This window comes from Galeopterus variegatus, unplaced genomic scaffold (assembly GCF_000696425.1).
Source record: "Galeopterus variegatus unplaced genomic scaffold, G_variegatus-3.0.2 Scaffold684, whole genome shotgun sequence".
NCBI classification, from domain to species: domain Eukaryota; kingdom Metazoa; phylum Chordata; class Mammalia; order Dermoptera; family Cynocephalidae; genus Galeopterus; species Galeopterus variegatus.
In genome coordinates, this window is record NW_007726795.1 from 251377 (window position 1) to 266174 (window position 14798).

The window sequence follows — 14798 nt, forward strand, 5'->3', positions numbered from 1 at the left end:
TTTGCACCCGCCCCTTATGAAGCTGGTACGCAGACTTGTCAAGGAAGGGTCCAGCCAAGCTGTCACATGCCACTGAACACGGCTTGGTTTCTCTCATCTCATCACATGAGAATGACCAGATTTGTTACACATACAATCTTCTTTTTTGAGTACGAAAAAGTAATTTAAAATGTTAACTTAAAATATTAAAACATAAAATGTTAAGTAACTTAAAATATTATACTTGAGGACATTTCAGGGAGTACTTTTTTGCTATGGTATAGCCACAGGGAAGGCCAGATATCAGATGCTGTAGTCTGCGGTGAAGCCAGAGTTAGGACCAGGGAGATGAGAGAAACGCCAGTGCCCGAGTGAAGGGTGATGTCATGCAAGGAGTTGGCAAGTGTGGCTCGATTTTGGGGGCCAATGGAGGGGGCTGCATTAGGGGACTGGCTTAGTTCAGTGGATGTTGACCCTGGACACAATTATCTGGAGAGCTGTGCCCAGATCTGAGGCCAGCCCAATTAAACCAGACTCTGGGTGAGATACTCAGGCACTCAGGCATCCATGTGCTGTGACTAAAGCTCTGCAGGTGATTCTAACCTGAAAGCAGGTCTGAGAACAGAGCTCTGGCCCTGAGTGAGGCTGCTACTTCTTGCTTCATTGTGCTGACCTGGTATAAATGAAAATGCACACACGTGACACATGTATGTCAATACGTGTCAACGTTGCAATTTTAACCTGATAAATCTTTAGCATATATCATCGTGACTCTTGGGAAAGAGTTGACGAAGCTCTGTGTAGAAGACAATTGAGATGGTAATTCAGCCTGAGACTAATCTCTAGGTCTTATACACGGTGCTCATATTTTTTCTTTCTTTTTTTTTTTTTTTCTTAAAAAAACCACAAAACCCATTATTGATTTCTTTTCAGGCATGTAGGAAAGAAGGATTCTGGAGATACATACCAAATAAACTAGGGCTTCCTCATCCTACAAAGTTGGTGTCTGTCGTTTCCCTTTTGGTCGTTCTTACCTGGTTTCCTTTGACTAAAAGTAGTTATATCTGTAAACCCCTTCTCTCTTAGAGGGTCTCTGTCAGCCAGTCTCTTGGCTGGGGTATCAGTAAAAGGTTGAGAGGGTTATACTTGTGCCTTTTTTTAGAGTTTGCCTACAAAGTGTGGAGTGAGATGGGGAAGCCCACAAGGCTTTTTCTAGAAGTTTCTATGCTTCTCAGAGATATGCTGTAATGGAGAGTCAGGTTCTGAATTAGGGATCTTCTTGCCAATGATTTTATGTGTTTACTTTTTCTTGTATTTGCTTCTTTCCCCTACTAAACTACAAGTTGCATGAGGGCAAGGACTCTGTTGTGTTCACCAGTGTGTGTTCACTGCCCAACCCAGTGCCTGACCTATATCTGGGGGCTAAATAAGGATTTGTTGAACTAAAGAATACATAAACCACAATATGTTTACTAAATGCAGTCTTTTTTGCTAAGTCTGACACATTTTGACTTCAGAGGTCTAGCCTGATGCTCCACATGTGAGCCAGTCACCATTTGATTTATCCCAAGAAAAAAAAAGCATCAAAAGGTTTGAGTATGGGGCTTCACTTGTGTGTGTGTGTGTGTGTGTGTGTGTGTGTGTGTGTGTGTGTGTGTGTGTGTGTAATAAACAGACCTTGGTCCAGATCAGAATGAGGAAACTGAAAAGAGAAAATCCTACCCTCTTCAGAAGATCCAGCACTTCCCTTTCCCTGGGTGGCCCATCCTTCAACTATCACCAAGTGTCCGCTCAAAGGAAAAGCCTGCCTAAAACTTTGGTCCTAAGAATACTACTCTGAGAAATGGGGCAGTGGCTGCTGGGCCACAGCTGCTCTCATGGAAGGAGCTAGACTAGGGATAACAAGGCAGGCCTCTGTAAAAAAATCTTCCAAGGAGGTAAGGGAAAAAAAATAAAGATTCCTCATTTACATTGAGAGTAAACTTCCTGTCCTATTAAACAATGAGGCATTCAAAATCCGCCTGAGTAAAAGTCCCCTGATGCAATGAGAGGGTGAGCAATTTCATGTCAGGCTGTTGTTATGGGATTTATACATGTCCTAGCTAGGGCTCGAGGTGAAAATCAGAGCCAAAAACAATAGCCCTAAGCCCCACATGCACAGAAACCTTGTTCCAGTGGAGTTTCCTTAAGCGAGCACAGCAGACTTTTCACAAACAAAGTGACTTCAAAGGTAGGCTTGCATCACTGGCCTCCCCCACTTGACACTTCCCTTTAGCTCAGACCTGGCCCCTCTGTTTCTTGGTTTACTTTATGAGGTTCTCACACACATTGCAAAGCAATTATCTGAGCTCGCAGGCCAACAGGAATGTAATTGTAACTGAGTACTTCCTTTGTCAAGCGCTGACGCTGGCCACTGCCGTGGTGATGGGAGGTGTGCCACAACTCAGCACCCAGTGACATGACTCCTTCTTTCCCCCATCCCCCTACAATGCTCGCAGACTGAATTCCCCAGGGAGGAGGAGGCCAGTGGGATGGGGGAATGGGGAATTTTCTTACATCACTTGACGTGCTTGCTTTCACTCACAAAATCCTGAGTCATGACTGAAGCCGTATTGCCTCGGGTCTCTGGCTGAAACCAGAGGTTATAGATTTGGAAATCTGATTCCATCGGCTGACTCTTGTCCAATTCATCAGAGGAAATGTGTATTATCTTAGTTACCCCTCTTCAAGCTGAAGTGCCTTCTAATTGAGGGGATTACGTGAGGAAAGTGCCTCTGTACTGGCTTAGTAAGCTGATGCCACGCTAGTGAACAATATTTGACATTCGGTGAGTTTACAAAAAGGGCAGTCTCTCTGTTTGTGTAAACCGAGATTAAGTGAAAGGAAAAGTTTTTCTTTCCCATCCCAAGACAAATGTGAAACACATGTTTTCCCTTTCAACTTTGTAAGTACAAGGCTCAAACACTTCTCCCCACCCCCCTTAGCTGTGAGTTTTCAAGGACTGCAGAATGTTTCCTCTCTTTGGTGGCCAAAGCCAATATGAGCCTTTATATTTCCAGACAGTGGAGCTGATGGTGATGGCTTAGTTGATTCCAGGTGATTGTGTGGGGTGTTCCTGGGCCTCCCATTGTATGGGTAGATAGGGTGGTAAGATCTAGTACAATGATCCCAGAAACTGGGTTCAAGTCATGGACAGGCCTTTGCCCATATGACCTTGCTAAGCCTCACATTCCTCATCTGCAAAATGAAATTGATTGAACCTTAAATGTCTTGAGTCACTTCCAACACTGGAAAGAATGTTCATTCAGGCCGGTTTTTCTGGTACGGAGGAGATATTCCTAGATGAGGGCACCCTTAGCATGAGCTTGGGGCAAAGTGCAGGCCTGAGAGTTGGGAGACCTCAGTCAGGAGGTTGCCCTGCCATTGACTCACTGTGACCTTGAACAACTCACTTCCCTTCTTTGTGAATCTTTCTCCTCATCTGAGAGAGGAGGTTTGACAGTCTTGCCCCTGACATAGCAGCTTAGATATACAACAAGACTGAAGAAAACTAGGGTGTAAAGTAACTTTGAGTTCCTTGGAATGAAAGGATCATTCATTCATCTTAGAAGATAAGTTTTTAAAAAATGCTAGCCCATGAATATTTGGGGGGTTATCTCAAGAATAAAGTAAAGAAAATGTTCTTTACTATTGGCTTTTCTTTTCTTTTTTTTTCCTTTTTGTCTTTTTTTTTCGTGACCGGCAACGGATCGCAACCCTCGGTGTTGCTCCCGCACCTCGCTCAGCCAGTGAGCGGCCAGTCTGTATGTGGGATCCAAACCCTTGGCGGGAGCGCCGCCGCACTCCCAAGCGGTGCACTGTAGCAGTGCGCCACCGGGCTGGCCCTACTATTGGCTTTTCTGAAGTTGCTACTGGTTGAAGAAATACAAGCACCAGATTACCAACATGGGCTGTAAAAATCAGGATTTTTTTTCCCTTCTACATTGGCCAAAGCAACGTTCCCAGCAGATTGCTCTGATCATGTTTCTACTCTGCTAAAAGACCTTTAAAATTCCCATTGCCTCCAGGATTCAATTCAAACTGACATTCAATTCCCATTAGGACGCGTCTTCAAGCTGCATTATTAACCACCTCTCCTACTTAAAATCTTGGAATTCATGGGAATCTCCACAATAATGCCAGAATCACCCCTGCAATGCTTCCTCACAAGTAGGCAGCCAGTCTCTGGATATGGTGGCAGGGAGAAACCTCTGATATCCAAAGCAATCTGGCCTTTTTAAAATCACCCCTAATAGTTAGAAAGTTCTTCCCTATGTTGAATCAGAATCTGCTTCATCATAAATCCCAGCCCTCCATCAGTCCTATTGGAGCTACTGCAATTCAGCTTCACTCCTCTTCCTCAATGCCAGAAGACCGCTGCCAAGCCACCCCCGAGAAATCTCTCTCCCAGACTAAACAGTCGTAATATCTTTAACAGATTTTCATTGACTAGGTTTTCTGACTCCTAAACGTCATTGCTGTTACCTTTCCCTGGGTATGCTTCAAATGGTGAGTGTTTCTTATAAAATAGTGACCCTTTGAATTAAATGTGATGTTCTAAATGTCGACTGATTGGTGGCCCTAGTATCTCCTCTGTTTCTATAATAGTTAGGTTAGATAAGAGACATGACCATAACTCAGCAGCTTAAAGAGTATAGAACGTATTTTCTCTCTCAAGTAACCACCACAGGTGAATGATCTAGGTCAGCACATAGCCCTACTTTCTGCAGTCATTCAGCAGCCTAGGCCTCTTCCAGTTGGGGCTCTGCTATTCTGTGGGGTGTTCCAATCCAAGCTGGGTTGCTACCAAGTCCCAGAAGCAGCCAGCAAGGAAAGGAAAGGACATGAGGAGGAGGTTTGCCCACCTCTTCAGAGCCCCACCTTTCAATGCAGATCACTTGTTAGCATTCCACTCAGGAGAACTCAGTCCCATGGCCACATTAGCTGCAAGGGAGTCTGGGAAACAGCATAGCCGGGCAGCCCTGTGTTGGAACCCCCATCGCCATGGATGAAAAGGAAAATGGATGTTGGTAGCCACAATAGGGGCCAGCCTCATTGGTTTTTCAGTTCTGAGAACACATCAAGCTCCTTCCAGACTCAGGGCCCATGCACTCACTGTCCTGCTTGGAATGTTCTTCCTCCTGACTCTCCTTCGTATGGTCTCAGCTTGAATGCCACTTCCTCAGAGAGCCCTGTCCTGACGAACCCATGAAAAGCGGGGTTCTCATCACTCTCTTTCCCACCTTCATTTGTGTTCCTCCAGGTCCCTGGTACAGATTTGATGATTTTATGTGTTTACTTTTTCTGGTGTTTGTTTCTTTCCCCTACTAAACCACAGGCTGTGTGAGGGCAGGCACTCCATCTGTCTTGTTCACCAGCGTGTATTCACTGCCCAACCCAGTGCATGACATATATTGGGGAGCTCAATAAGGATTTGTTGAATTAAAGAATATATAGACACAATATGTTAACTAAATGCAGTCTTTTTTGCCAAGTGCATTACACTGTTAAGTTATATTGTGGTAAACTAAAAGCGCTAGTTCTCTTTTCACATCAACTGTGGTTAAGACATATTTCTCCATTTGCTTCTTGAGAAGTTGATTTTTTGACCCTAGATACAATATTTTACATTTATACCTATCATATTTCAGCTTCTTGTTTTTGTCTATCATTCTAGCCCAAAAAGGCTTTTTTAACTTTTTTTTTTAATTTTTATTTTTTGGCAGCTGGCTGGTATGGGGATATGAACCCTTGACCTTGGTATTATAACATCTCATTCTAAGAAACTGAGCTAACCTGCCAGCCCCCCAAAAGGTATTTTTTGATATACCAACAAATACATTTACTTATCCCTTCCAGTTTCATATTATCTGAAACTCTGATAGATGTATCCTGTGTATTTCCTATGTCATTGGACACAGGAATGAAGATGGAGAAAAGAAATGGGCCAAACACAGAGCCCTGTAATAAATAGCACTGGAGCCATCCTCTATCCTGCCATCAACCCATCATCAGCTCTCTTTGGGGTGAATGCTTACTTATGCAGACCACACTCTTACCAAGAACATCACGAGCCTGTGTCAGATGCCCTGATGAAATGAGAGTCTTAACAGAACTCAAGGCCTTCCATTCTACTCCTGCATAAGATCATAGAAACTTCACATTGGAAAAGACCAAATTCTAGCCAATCGCAAGAATCCCCTTGACAACATCCTCTAGTTTACCAGGCTAGTAACCTTATAAAAAACAGGAAATGCCTAGTTATTGGTGAACCCATGCTTGACTCTTAACAATTATTGTTCTCTTATAAGTGTTTACAAACCTTTAATTCATAATTTGTTCTGAAACTTTTCCAGGATCTCCTTTCTGGAAATACTGCCACACCTATCCATTTTCTGTCACCAAACCTTCCTCCATCCTCACACCTCTGAGTAGTTGCTTCTCTATTCCTCTTAGCAGGAAATGCTCTTTCTGCCTGACTCTAAGTATCCAAACCCTGACCTCCCCTCAAGATCTAGCTCAAAAGTCACCCACTCTATGAAGCTTTCCTTCACCATGCCAGATCTCTCTGCTCTGAGTCTCTGTGGTATTAGTTGACTCTCTTCCTCTTCAGGGTTTGCTGCTACTGCCTAGGAAAGTCCACCTGAATGGCTCAGGCTTTTCCCTCATGGTGCCTAGCAGGTGCCTTGTACAAAACCCTCTCCCAGCAAGGTATGTGCATTGAGTTGATCACTGAAAATCAGCATCAACTTATGCTCAGGGACTAGCCCCTCATTAAAGGGACTAGCCCCTTGTTAAAACTTCAGCCAAAGCTATGCTCAAAGGCCAGATGATATTGTTTTCCAGTGTGTTTGGAAATTTAAAAAAAAAATTTGTTGTTTTTTTAAAAAAAGTAAAGGATTATAAAGTCCCAAGGAAGCTGCAGAATTATTGGACTTTTTTTTACACTAGAGGAAACCAATCTGTTTGATATAACATTCTGGCAAATCAAGGTGAGTAGGAAAAGATGTTAATTCTAAACTACAACATTTACACATCCTGAATGTTCCAGCAGCAAAGGAGACAAATTAAAATTCAGAGTTACAAGCAAAATATTTTCGGAAGTGTTTACTCACCTTTCAGAAGCATACTTAGACTTACAAAGGATTTCAAATAGGGCTTCTTTAACTGCCTTTGTAGATTTAAAACAATCTTATTTCCATATAACTTGGAAGAATTAGTCAATGTAATAAAGTGAAATCCACCTGCATTTAATTTCCTGCTGGTAGCATCAGTATCCGACAGAGATACTGTGGCCACATCATACCATATTTGAGAGGAAAAAATTAGCTCTATTAGATCACTGAGTCCAATTCCTCCCAACTGCAAATGAAAACTTTGTACCCTGGAGAGGAAAGGACTCAGAAACGAATGAGTGTCCCTCTGCTGGAGTCCCCTGGACATGCCACAGTGCTCACAAAAGGAGCCTCCTCCTCTTCTCAGCCTCCCTGCCCGGTCACCTCCTTCAGGAAGTTTCAGAGAAAAAACTTCCCTTTCTATCAAATTGTTGATGACTCTATTTGCAAAATGTCTCATTATAAAAACCCTCTCTGCTGCTTGCTTTCTGAGCTTTAATAAATCCTGGATTAGTATGAAAACCACCCAGGCACTGACTGTCCACATTTCCCAACTAGCTGTCTGGAGTTGGCTTCTTCTTCATGAGTAACTTCCCCAAATGTTTGGAAAATTGCCCAACACCAGGATCATAGGACCACCAGATAAACTCCTCAGAGCAGGGAAAGAAAACTCATCATAATGTCAGTCGCCAAAGCTGACACTGACCTCTCCTCCCTTGTTTCTTTCTCACTCTTTCCTTGCTCTCCTTTCTTGCTCATAGGAATTCATGTGTGTCCCCCCACCCCTTTTTGTGTGTGTAGGGATGGAATTTGAGTTCCATGCTACCACCTTGAATTTACAATATGTGGGTTTTCAGCCTGTTGTTAGCTTTGCTCTTTCATATAACTTCTCTGTGGAAGGAAGATCAGGAGGAAGCCTCTTTTCCAGTTATTTCCATTCAGTGCTTCACTGTCTTCCAACATGTCCATCCAGATTTCTAGGAAATTACAGTGCTACAGCTGTTCTCTCAAAAGAGCCACATTAAAGTTTCCAATCTTAATACTTTTACTGGCTTGCACTTCATGTGAGCTCAGGGCCACTTTCAGTGTTTCCAAAGTGTCTTTCCAACCTCCACCTTTCCTTCCCTCATTTCCTTCTGCTCTTTTTTCCCTTTTGGGTGAGCCTCCATAAGAGCATTCCACAAGTGCCCTAACCTTACTAGAGCACAGCTACCCCTGTATTCCTTTAGCAGGTGTTAGGCTGAGGCATGAACAGGTGCTGCAATGGGGACTTTGCAGTGGTATCAAAAGGCAAAGGCAGCTCAATGGCAGTGACTGCAAGAGATAATCATTCTGGGGGTGGCTGAAGTCATAAGATCAAATCAACTGGAAATTGAATGTCCAAAAGCCACATTCAGAGGCCAACTGATGTGTAATTGTGTCTTCTCATCTAAAAATGGTAAATAAAATCTGTTTGAACTATAGGGGGAAATTTGATTCTGTTTCTTTTAATTATAGTAAAATATACATAATACACAATTTACCACTTAACCACTTTTAAGTGTACAGTTCAGTAGTATTAAGTACATTCATAGTGTTGTGCAACTGTCACCCCATCCATCTCCATAACTCTTTTCATCTTGCAAAATTGAAACTCTGTACCCATTAAACACTAACTCCTTATTGCACCTTCTCCCCAGCCTCTGGCAAGCACCGTTCTATTTTCTGTCTTTGAATTTGCCTATTCTAGGTGCTTCATATAAGTGGAATCATACAATATTTGTCTTTTTGTGTCCCTGGCTTATTTTACTCAGTATAATGTCCTCAAGTTTTATCTATGTTGTAGCATGTCTCAGAATTTTCTTCCTTTTTAATGCTGAATAATATTCCATTGTATGGATATACCACATTTTATTTATTCATTTATTGTCAATTGATTCTGATTTTTTTTTAAATAGCAAGGTTTGGATTTTAACAATTGGAGTGTTGAAAATGAAGTATGGTAGAAAGAACACTGAACGGGACATTGGAACCTGAGTCTTAGTTCCTGCTCTGGCTCTAGTGACCTTGGATGCATGGCTCCTGCCAGAATGGGCTAGCGGATCCCCTGCATCAGAACAGCTGCCTGGGAGGAATGTGGATTCCTTGAATCCATCTCTGGGGATTGAGCCTAAGAATCTGCATTTCTAAAAAGCTCCTCAGGTGTTTTTCTATATTTAGGTTTGAGAACCACTCCTCTGGGTCTCACTCTCCCCATCTGGACTAGACCAGAGATTTTTCAAACAGGACCTCACCCTTGCTCAGGAGAACACTAGGGTCTCGCAGGGGAACATCTGGGACTCTCAGGTGGCCAAGATCCCTGCACCTACTTCAACCAGACCAGCAATGCTTTCTCTCTTCTGCCTCTAAGATTCCACAGAATTCTTAAGAGTAAATTTAAGACCAATGAGGCCAAAAATGAATGAATTTTTAATTTTATTTTAAATTAAAATTATATGAATTTTAAAATTACTATATAAAATTTTGAAATTATCACTGTTTTAAACATGATTGTTTATAAACTTAATTGGTTTTTCAATTCTCTTGTTTTGGATTTAACATGAGGTTGTTTTCATTTAATTTTAAGCTCTCGCAAAAGGTTTCTACAGCGTGTTGTATGTTCTTCCTGCCAAGCTGCCAATAGAACATTTCTGTAAATGGGCATTTATATGCCCAGCAGATGTGCACTGTAAAATGCATATTTGGTCACATCATAACTATGCCTAACCTCAATATTTCTAATTCTTGGTTGTAAAACATGATTTTCAGACCTTTGGGAAAAGCTGGAGTCTGACTCCTATGCTCTCATTTTGGCTCCATCCGTGCCTGTTTACTCTCAGACAAGTCTCTTAGCCTCTTTGTAGGGGATCCCTGGGAACTTCCTTCCCCTCCCAGCTTTTCTCCTCATCTCCACACGGTCATGAGAAGGGGCCCCTATGCGGTGTGATTCCTACCCCCGCCCTGGTAATTGTGTACACCTCACCACCACCATCTGACTCAGCCGGGCCCATCAGATCATCTCCCCTGAGGATCTATGCCTGGGTTTGAGGGGCTGCCTGTCAGTCTCCTCATGTGGCTGCATCTGTGACTGTTAACCTTGGAGCCACGGGCAGCTGTCTTAATCTGTTTTCTGTTACTATAACTGAACACCTGAGACTGAGTGGTTTATTTATAAAAATAAATTTATTTCTTACAGTTCTAGAGGCTGAGAAGCCCAAGATCAAAGGGCAGTATCAGGTGAGGGCCTTTTTGCTGATGGGGACTCTCTGCAGATGTGATACAAGGCATCACATGGAAAGGGGACCAAATTTGCTTTTAAAACAGATGCACTCTCATGATAACTGACCCGATTCCATGATAACCCATTAATCTATTAACCCATAAATCCATGAATGGATTGATCCATCCACGAGGGCAGAGCCCTCATGACCCAATCACCTCTTAAAGACCCTACTCTTAAAACTGTTACATTATTAAATTTCAAAATGAGTTTCAGAGGGGACGAACATTCAAATCATAGCAGCAGCCATCTTTGGCTAATGGACTGGGTATCAGGCCATTATGAAGAGAGAGAGAGAGAAGAATGAACTGCATGTGTGGAGAGAAGCAGAAACAAACCCTCAGAAACCCTGGATTTCTAAAGGCTTTGTAGTTTCTAGCTCCAGTCCCTTTTCAAAGACCGACTACCTGCTTGGGTTCCATGAGACACCCCTGCACAGTTATAATAAATTCTCCTCCTCCCCCCACCGCTTTTTTTTTTTTGCTTAAACTAACTCAAGATGGTTTCTGTCACTTACAATTATAGAGTTATAACCTGTAAAATATGGTCCAATCCAGTTCATAGGAGTGTTATAAGAGTCAATTGAGATATTTGTGTAAGTATGCCATAGAAGTATTAATGCTAACTTATTATTGTTATTATTATCTGAGTACCCCCTTTTCCCCTTTGAATTAAAAAATACTGTGTTCTTTGGCTAGGCTTAATATTCCAAAGTTACTCTTTTATTTGGAATAAGGCATTGAAGGCTGTAGAGATTTTGAAATACAAAGAAGAGGGTGGGGATTTTGAAATACAAATACTTTCAAGTAAGAATAACATACTTAAAAAATAAGCAAAGCCTGTAATAACCTCAGGTGGCTCTGCCACAGCCTCTGTGGTTCTGGGACCTACAGTGACTGCAGGAGCCATCGGGAGGATGCTGAGATGCCCCAGAAGCTGGGAAATGGATTCAGTGGACTTTGAGGATGTAGCTGTCAAATTCACTCTGGAGAATGGGCTATGCTGGACGGTTCCCAGAAAGGTCATGGGGGAAATCTTTACAACTTGGCTTCTATAGGAAAAAAAATGGGAAGAACATTGAAGATCAGTACAAAAATACCAGCAGAAATCTAAGGTAAGCAATCATATTGTAGATAAAGTCAGTGAAAGTAAAGAAAGTTGTTATTGTGAAGAAACCTTAAGCCAAATATTAATTTGAATGAAAAAAGTCCTCCTGGAGTAAAGCCATGTGAATGTAGTTTGTATGAAAAATTCTGCATGTGACATTCATCCCTTAATAGGCATATCCCACTTCACACTGGACCCAAACCATATGAAAGTCAGGAATACGGAGAGAAGCCATACAAACATAGGCAATGTGAGAAAGCCTTCAGTTACCTCCACTCCTTTAGAATTCATGAAAGGATTCAAACTGGAGAGGATGTAAGGAATGTGGGAAAGCCTTCGTTTCTCTCTCAAGTGTTCGAAGATACAGGATAATGGACCTGGAGATGGACCTTATAAATGTTAAGTATGTGGGAAAGCCTTTGACTGTCCCGGTTCATTTTGAATGCATGAAAGAACGCACACTGAAGAGAAATCCTATGATGTAAACAATGTGGTAAAGCTTTCAATTCTTCCAGTTCCTTTTGAAAGCATGAGAAAACTCATACTGGACAAAAATGTTAAAGGTAAGGAATGTGGAAAGGCCCATATACTGGCAAAAACATGTACAAATGCACACTGGATCGAAACTCCATTAGTTTTAAAAATATAGGAAAGTTTAAAATTATACCAACTACTTTAAAAGTCATGTGAAAATTCATACTGCAGTGAAATCTTGCATATGTCATGATATGGAAAGTTTAATGGAAGTTAATTCAGGTATAAGGCTCTGAAAATTTATGACATGAAAGAAATATTGTAAAAGTAATAAATTATGTTTATTAGTGGTTTATTTCTTAAAGTGAATCTGTGGATTATTGATTTCTACTTTTTTGGCAAAGAAACACTGAGGTGAGACAGTTCTGTAAGTACCCTTTAAACAATAGTACATGAGTTTCATAGCTACATTTATTTTTAGGTCAGTTAATACAATTTTTCTCTTTCAAAATAATAATAATAATAATTGAGCATTTTCTATGTTCCAGGAAAGGTGCCATGAATATTCATTCACCCCTTCTTTCTTGCTTGTCCTGAGTCAGGAATGGAGTCAGGGGCTCCCACAGAGCTTACAGTCAACTGGGAGGAGTGGGCAGCCAGGCAGTTACTGTATGTTCTAGGTGCTAGGATGAGAAGAAGGATGGGAGAGAGGCACAGAGGAAGGCATCTGACCCAACTTGGGAAGACTCCAGGGAGGAAATGATGCTTACACTGAAATCAAAGAATGAACAGAAGTTAGAAAGGCCACTGGGAGAGAAGAGTACTGGAGGAAGAGAGAACAGCCTGCTCAAAGCCCTACAGGTGAAGGAGAGCATGGCACTTGCCAGGAGCTCACCACAGGGGGCGCTGGCGAGGTGAGCAAGGGCCAGAGCATGCTCGTGGACCAGGCCAAGGCTTCTTGACTTGACCTTGAGGCCTTGGGGAGCCATTGAGGGAGGGGATGAGCCTGGTCATACTTAGACTCTGGAACAATCCCCTTCACCAGGGTGGAGAATGTGTGGTAAGGACCAGGTCTGGAAATGGGGAGGCTGGTCAGGAGGCTGTTGCAGTAATCTGTGCAGGAGAGGATGGTGCCCTAAAATTTGTTTTAGGAGAGAAAGAGCGGTTTGGGGGAAGAGAAGGAATTCTATTGATATGTATAACATTCCAAATTATTTCACTTGATCCTCACTTGTAAAGAACTATTATCCCCATTTTACAGGTGAATCACAGTGGGGCTGAATTGCTTACCCAAGCTCACATAGCTAATAAGTGGTCCTGAGGGGCTTGAGGTGTTAGACTATTATGCTATTGCCAGCTCATGGTCTCTTAGCACAAATTGGCCCCCTAGTAGGACTTAGAGAGATAAGACGTAGGGCAAGTGAATTTACTTGCGGGAGAAAAGGTCTAGGTTAAAGTCATGAGTGGTTTTCCAAGAAAGCAGGCCTGGGTGGGGTGTGGCCTCAGAGACTCGTGGGAGAATGGCAGGAATGTCCTGAGAGGGTGGGGATAGCAGGCTGCAGGGTTATCAATAGAAGAGCCTTCAGGACAGGATAGAGGGACAGCAAAACCAAATACTGACTTAAAATATTTAACAGATTCATTTAACTGATCAGTATGTCTTGGAGAAGGCCAGCATTTGACTACAGTGGAAAGCATTTCAGTAGAGCTGGACAAGGAGTGGAGGAGGGAGACTCAGGGTGAGGGGAGGGCAAGGCCACAGTTCACATGCCACAGCACTCAGACCCAGCCCCTCCTCAAACTGTGTGATTGGAAGCAGCCAACACAGACTCTCCAGGCTATGGACAAGGATCACTACCCAGGTCGTAAGACCATTGTGAAACTTCAGTGAAATGACATGCACTAGAAACACTTGGTAAATCCTAAGTAAAGGTAAGTTCTACATTATCCTGAGTTGTAGTTATTAGCTACTTAAGTCTTCTCTGGAGAAAGATTGTTAGTTTGGTCCTTGGCACTCACTGCTCCCCAAATCTTCAACCGTTCCCTTGGAGGAGTCTCTTCAGAATCTGAACTGGCGATCTTCAACAGGCTGTTAGTTGGAAGAGCTGATTAGTTACGTGTCTCAATGCCTGTCATTCCCCCAATACTAAAATGAAAGACTCAGCCAGAAAGAATTAGAACTAGTTTTCAAAACACTTGAAACATGTTGCTTTGCCTCCCACGGATTTGTCACCCCTTTTCTCCTGGGTGACAGAGCTGCCAAAGATTACTCAAAGCCCATCTCTTCTGAGTAGTGAGAAGCCCCAAAAAGGGGTTAATCTCCCAGAACCCTAGAGATAGAGGCATTCCTTCCATTTGGGAAATTAAGCATGAATTGGGGTTCTCTTCCCACATTTATTCTCCAGACCAGGAAGTAACAGGAAGAGAACATAGGTGGGGTTTTTGCTAAGTACAGTTTAAGAAGTTTAACAATAGAAGCTGGTAACATTCAGTAAGGATGTATTCTATAATGCAATTTGCAACAAAAGCTTGATTTTCCGCAAACATTCTCTTCTTACAGCAATTTCCCAGTATCTTTACATACCAATCAGTAACCTGTCTGTCTTTGAGCCAGCAACCTTGCTGTGTTACAATTCTTTATCTTACACTAGAGACTACATAGTCTGGGGAAAAATTCCTGTCCTTTGCAAGGTCAATATTTGAAACTGCAAGGCTTTGGAAAACCAGGCCCTGTGAAGTACATTTGTTTTATGCATACTCTACAAAACAGAAAGAGATTTGACCTT